Here is a 7,128-nt window from a genome sequence, read left to right as displayed (position 1 = left end):
GACAAATCAAGGCATGTTGCATTTGGTCCTTGCAGTGATAAATTTAACTCATTCAAGATGGCAAAGATGTCAACCAAATAAGCTATTTTCTGCAGTTCACTTTTATCGCTGAAAAGTGCTTCGAACTGTGGTCTTGCTTTCTGATTAAAAAATGTTTTGAGTTCATCACGAAGTTCAGAATCACGTTTTAAAACGTTTCCTCTCAACAACCATTTCACTTCAGTGTGAAATAGCAGAGCATTGCTGAGCACATCCAACTCATTGCACAGTTGCGAAAAGTCAGCTGTTTAAAGTACTTGCCTTTACAAAATTGGCAGAACTTATGACGCTTTTCATTGCTTCTTGTAACTCTTGTGGCAGTGTCTTCATAACTATTTGTCAATGAGTCATACAGTGAGTTCCGATGACTTTTGGTGACTCGTTCAGTACTAAACATTGAAATCCAGATGGACATCCTAACATAGTTGAAGCACCATCTGTGCAAACACCACAAACCTTTCCCCAAGAGATCTTATGCTCTTGCAGATGAATCAACTCTGTGAAATACATCATGTGCAGGAGTTGTCATTTCAAGAGGTTTGCAAAAAAGACACTCATCTTTAAAGTCATCATCATTAATATACCTCACTTAAACCAGTCACTGAACAGTTTGCAACGTGTATAGATTCATTAAGCTGGATACTAAATATTGGAAGTAGAGCAGATTTAATTTCCTGGATTACCGGATCAAGAATATCAGCAGACATGCCGTCTATTCTGCAGACAGTGTCGTTAGATAAGGAAATTGCACTCAATTTTGTAACAAATTCATCTCTGATCATAACTTGAACAATGTCTTTGGTCACTGACAACAGTAAGTCCTCAGCAATGGTGTGAGGTTTCATAGCTCTGGCGATTCTGAGTGCCACCAAATATAAGCTGCAATGGCTGCTATGTTTTGTTTGTGGTACTTGCCACCAGTGTCAAGTCTGACTTTCTTGAGTCTATCAGCTTTGCTTCTAAAATACTTGGTATCTTTGCTGGCAAAGCTCAGATGTTTGCTATCAAAATGGCATTTTAGTTTGTTCGGCTTCATAGATTCAGCTGATAGAACTTCACAGCAAATAACACATTGCAGTTTCTCAATTCCTGCTGTAATTATTGAGGTAAAATCATACTGTAAAAAACCCTATTTTTTTTCCTTAACATTTTTCTCAACACGATCCATTGTCATGGGATGGTATACTAATGAAAGTAATAAATAACAATAGTTTTAATGATATAAAAGATGATACATGGCATAGTTCTGTCAGTACAGTTCATTAAAGTTTCCTATGATTTACCATTCTCTGTGGTTTTTTTTACGTACTTGTTACTGTCACAAGGGGGCAGTATTCACATCAACCACAGTTGAATATAAAAAAACCGAGCAGCATCCAGATTAAGTTCCCATGGCACAGATATTTATTTTTGTAGTTGATGATTTTAAAGTACCTGATTTTACATTTACCCAGTAATTATAATTCATGAAGTGTCATTTTATCTCTAATACTGCTGCTTTCAGCACAGTAATTGCTTTTAAGAGAGTAGCTGCTTTCAACACAGTAGCTGCTTTCTACACAGCAGCTGCACTCTACACATGTGTGACTAGTCTGCATAAGTACATTATGGTGACAACCCTGTCACATACGCCTGTATTTGTACAGGGTGTATGTGATAGGGTTGACGCGATGATGTCATCACGCTGGGTACTCGTATGTGGGTGTATCTGTACGGAGACGGACTCACCTGGAGACGGATAGAGGAGCAGTGTCTTAGTTCCTAAGACCATCGGAAATATATTTGTCCGATGGTCTTAGGCGACCCCTGTGAAAGGGTCATTCGAGCCCCAAGGGGCTGGGACCCACAGGTAGGGACCGCTGCTCTAGCAGGAAAAGAAAAGTGAAAGTATCTGAATGCCTTCAAGTAGGCGCTCCTTTGAAACAATGTGGCGACATGGCTACACCCGGTGAAGAACACAGGATGGCACCAAGGAATGTTGTTGTTAGCGACCACTGAGTTAGCTCCTATCCCTTAGCGACCCTGTGCACAACGGAAGGAAACCCTGCACAGTCCTGCACCGTCCTCACAATTGTCCCCATGCCTGAGCCCATGGATGCAGGTACTGTGTCAGTCCATCTCACCAAGGGACTTCCTCTTTTTTGCTGCCCTTTCACGTTACCAAACATCAAGTCCTTCTCCAGGGACTGCTCTCTCCTGACAATATGCCCAAAGTACGGAAGATGAAGTCTTGCCAACCTTAGCATACTCCAAGGAGCATTCTTCCAATACAGATTGGTTTGTACTACTATCAGCCATCATAGAACTTTCAATATTCTTCTCCAGCCCCCAAATTCAGATGCATCAATTCTTCCGCGGTCTTCCGTATTCAGTGTCCAATTTTCACACGCTTATGATGCCATGGAGAAGACCACGGCCTGGGTCAGGTGCACCTTAGTCCCCAAAGTCACATCCTCGCTTTTCAATACTCTAAGGAGGTTTCGTGCAACACACTTACCTAATGCAACATGTATTTTGATCTTTTGACTGCTGCTCCTATGAGCATTGATATTGTGGATCCAAGTAAGACAACATCCTTGCCAACTTCAACCTTTTCTCCATTTATCATGATGCTACATATTGGTCCAGTTGTGAGGATTTGGGTCTTCCTTACAGTGAGTTGTAATCCATACTGAAGGCTACAATTCTTTATCTTCATCAGCAAGTCCTTCAATTCCTCCTCGAGCAAGGCTGTGTCATCTGCACACCACAGATTGTTCATAAGCCTTCCTCCAATCCCAGCGTCACACTTTTCTTTAGCTAAGCCATCTTCTCTGGTGATTTGCTCAGCTTACAGATTGAACAAGGTCAGTGAGAGGATACAACCCTGATGCACACCTTTCCTGAGTTTATTTATTTATTTATAAAAATCAATTTATTGGGGCCTCGTACAACTCCTTTCCTGATTTTAAACCATGCATTATTTCCTTGTTTGGTTCGCCCAACTGCCTCTTGATCCATATACACGTTCTGAATGGAGTATTCTGGAGTTCAGTTTATTATTAACATTTGTCGGATGGTTGCGTCATCAACCTGGGACTGACCTTTGCAAAGTCAATGAAACACAAGTAAATATCTTTCTGGTATTCTGTTTTGAGCCAAGGTCCATCTGATACCAGCAATGACATCCCTGGTTCCACTTCCTCTTCTGAATTTGGCCCAAACTTTTGGTAGTTCCCTGTCCTTGTACTGCTACAGCTGTTACTGAGTGATGTTAAGCAAAAGTTTACCTGGGTACAATATCAACGGTACAGTTTGAGCATTCTGGGTCACCTTGCTTTGTGATGGGCATAGCTATGGAGCTTAGCTCTCTCCCTCAGAGATGCTGGTAAGATTGGTCTGCTGATCTCATTTGTTTGTTTGTTTGTTTGTTTGTTTGTTTGTGGACTGCTGATCTTGCAGTTAGCAATCTAACACTTATTTTACAAAAGAATAGCAACAACAACAAAGGTGGAGGCAATGCTAAAATAGAGCTGGAATTCGAACCGAGTCATCTGTTGACAAAGACTGGCCTTTAACTTACTTGTGCAAGAGTAACTTGTTGGGAGATGTACTAACTGTAGGCACGTGTCCTTGACTCCTTACCCTCATCTGTGTTTGCTCAGTAAGCTCTCCATCATACCCCTCCATCAGCCAACACCTCCCCACCCCCACCCCCCAGTTTGTGTATCCAGGTAGAGAAGGGGCTGTGATTCCTCTCCTGGCAGGCTCCTTGCTATTTCTGGTGCCTCCAAACTGGGGGTCCCACTATGACTTCTGCCAAGGACTTGCATTATTGTTGGCCTGGACAATTGTTAATTTCTCCTTTGCCACAGCTTCCACGGGTTTCCTGGCTTAACATTTGTCGGATGGTTGCGTCATCAACCTGGGACTGACTGCTCTAGAAGTTTTGGATGTGGTCAGCGTGATGAGTCAGGCAGTTTATGTAATTTTTCTTAATGTCAAAAAAAAAGAAAGATAAAAGAAGGCCCTGCCTGTGTATTATGAGTATGATTGCTCTGGTTTGTTTCATCAGACAACTGATTTCTTTAGCTTAAAAGACAAAAACAAACCAACAAAACCACTTTCTTACAAAAAATTCCACGCCTCCAGGTGGAAAGAACAAGGTAATGAACCCAGAGCTTGGGCCCATGGTTGCAACCGCTGTGTCCATCCATCTGTTGAGGGCCTTTGTTGCCATCACTGCCCCTCCCTCCACTTGACCGAGCATGATGTCTTTCTCCAGAGACTGAGCCCTGCTAACAAAATATCCAAAGTTTGAAAGCTGAAGTCTCACCTTATTTGCCTCAAAGGAGTATTCTGGCTGTACTTCTTCCAAACAGATTGGTTTGTCCTTGTAGCAGTGGTTACGTAATCTCCTGTCAACTTGAGAAGGGGTGGAGTCTCACCTGTCAACCAGGTCACAACTTGATACCCTCATTTGGAGGCATGAAGGAGATCAATAGCTCACTGGAATCCAGATACATTCTCTGCTTTGTCTTTCTGCTGACAAGGCACTAGCAGCCAAGCTGATGGAGCCAGAGCCCTGGAGCTGGAGGAGCCACGTGGAGACCCACACCAGTGCTGAGATGCTTCCACAGCCACTGGATCCACAAGACTTTCCACCCACTGACCTGTGATCTTCCTGCATTCGGCATCACTGTATGTGTTTTGTGAGTCTGAAGAGGAAATTATAGATCTATTGGATATATGGACTAATATCAGACTTATGGACTTGATCTGGACTGGGATGGCATGTTTTCTTAATATACAATTACTCTTTGATATAAGGCTCTCTCTTATACACATTTAAGTGTCTATGAATTTGTTTCTCTACCCAGATTAGCACAAGCAGTCCGTGGTGCTATCATGATTCTGCTCCAGCACCACAATTCAAATGCAGTGTTCCTTCTTAGGTCTTCCTTACGCAATGTCCAATTTTGACATGCATGTGACAAGACCATGGCTTGGGTCAGGCTCACCTTAGTCCTCAAAGTAACGCCTTTGTGTTTCAATACTCTAAAGAGGTCTTGTGCAACAGATGTACCTAATGCAATGTGTTTTTAGATCTCTTGATGGCTGCTTCAATGAACATTGATTGTGGAGCCAAGCAATTTTCACACCTTGGAAATTTCAACCTTTTCTCCATTTATCATGAGTTATCATGAGGTTAACTATTGGTCCAGTTGTGAGGATTTGGGTCTTCTTTACATTGAGTTGTAATCCATTGAAGGCTGCAATCCTTGATCTTCATCAGCAAGTGCTTCAAGTCCCCCTCACTTTCGGTAATTGAGATTATGTCATCTGCATAGTACAGGTTGTTAATAAGCCTTCCTCCAGTCCTCTCTCTCAAAACCAAACTCACGGCCATTGAGTAGAGCCTGACTCATGTGGGATCCAGCCCCACACATGGATGGCAGTTGTGTAAATTACATTGAATTGGCATTCATGCCATTTATCTACTTTTTGAAAACACTGTTGGCTCTTATCTTTTTTTTTTTTTAAGCAGTAGCTCCTGTGTTCGGCAGGACGGTGTAGGCTGTGCTCCTGTAATAAACCACCCCTCAAATCTCAGTGGCTAACACAAAAGTGCATTTCTCCCTCATGATCTCCGGGTAGTCCCTTGAGGTGCCACGCTGCTTTGACTTTGTGGATTCTCCATTTTAACTCCCTGCAAGGCTTCTCATCGCCTCAGTCCAGATGAGACTCACATTACACACATTACACCTCTGCTCCCAGTTCACTGGCCAGAAGCAATCTCAGGAGCCTGGCACTTTGAAGTGGAGTCTCCCACCTGCCCCGGGGGTGGGGGTGGGTGGGTGGGGTAGGAGGGGAGGAGAGCCATTTAGTGGGAAGAAGAAGGAATGCCTGCCGTTCACAATGCTTGCCTGACCCCTTCTTCCTGTGTCGGGACATTGTTAGTAGATTAAAACAGAAGGACGTTTTTCTCCTTTTGAAAAGTGTTCTCCACCCACTGTGTTGCCCTAGATTGACTAGGGAAACAAACCCGGAGACACTCATATATGTATAAGAAAGAGCTTTTATATCAAGATGTAATTGTGTATCAGGAAAGTACCCCCTCCCAAGTCCAACTCAAGTCCACAAGTCCAATTCTCGTCCATAGGGCCTTCTTCAGTCTCACGCAACCACAGGCAGTGATGCAGATGCAGGAATGTCAGGCCAGTGGGTGCAGCGTCGTCGTGTGGATCCCGTGGAAGTGATAGCATGGCCGGGCTCTGGCAGCAATCTGCCGTCAGGAAGGTGAAGGCAGAGAGAGAGGGAGGGGTTCCCAGAGCCTTCCTTAGGAGAAGGCCACACACTTCAGGAGGCACCATCAGGCTGTGACCTGACTGACAGTCTAACTTCCACCCATACATTTTTTTTAAAAGATCATTTTATTAGAGGCTCTTGTAGAATCTTATTATAATCCATACATCAATTGTATCAAGCATATTTGTACAGATTTTGCCATCATAATTTTCTAATCATTTACTTTCTATTTGAGCCTTTGGTATCACATACTCTTTCTCCCCTCCCACCCTTGTGACCCCTTGCTAAATGATAAACTATTATTTTCATGTCTTACACCAGCGATTTTCAACCTGTGGGTCGAGGCCCCTTTGGGGGTCAAATGACCCTTTCACAGAGGATGCCTGATTCTATAACAATAGCAAAATTACAGTTATGAAGTAACAATGAAAATAATGTTATGGTTGGGGGGTCACGAAACCATGAGGAACTGTATTAAAGGGTCGCAGCATCAGGAAGGTTGAGAACCGCTGTCTTACACCAACCGCATGGTTGGCCCCAGTGTGTGTGTGGGGGTGGGCGTGGAGTGGTGGTGGTGTCAGACCAGGCTCACTGCCTGCCGTGTGTCCTCAGTATTGTCCTCTGTCGCAGTGTGCTCCAGCAAGGGGACATCATGTCTCCAGCTGTTATTGGCCCTACAGCCCTCTCTGTGCCTTAGCATCTCCGTGCAGGGACATTGTCCTCAGGGCTTGATGTGCCAGCATGGGGTCTAGTCCCTCACTCCCTCTTTTTCCTTCTTGATTTGCTTCCGTATGCACATGT

The sequence above is a fragment of the Echinops telfairi genome, unplaced genomic scaffold (assembly GCF_000313985.2).
Source record: "Echinops telfairi isolate 266 unplaced genomic scaffold, ASM31398v2 ScPeMD7_31;HRSCAF=116, whole genome shotgun sequence".
Taxonomy (NCBI): domain Eukaryota; kingdom Metazoa; phylum Chordata; class Mammalia; order Afrosoricida; family Tenrecidae; genus Echinops; species Echinops telfairi.
The sequence above is the reverse complement of the archived record's forward strand: the minus strand, read 5'-3'. Positions refer to the sequence as shown.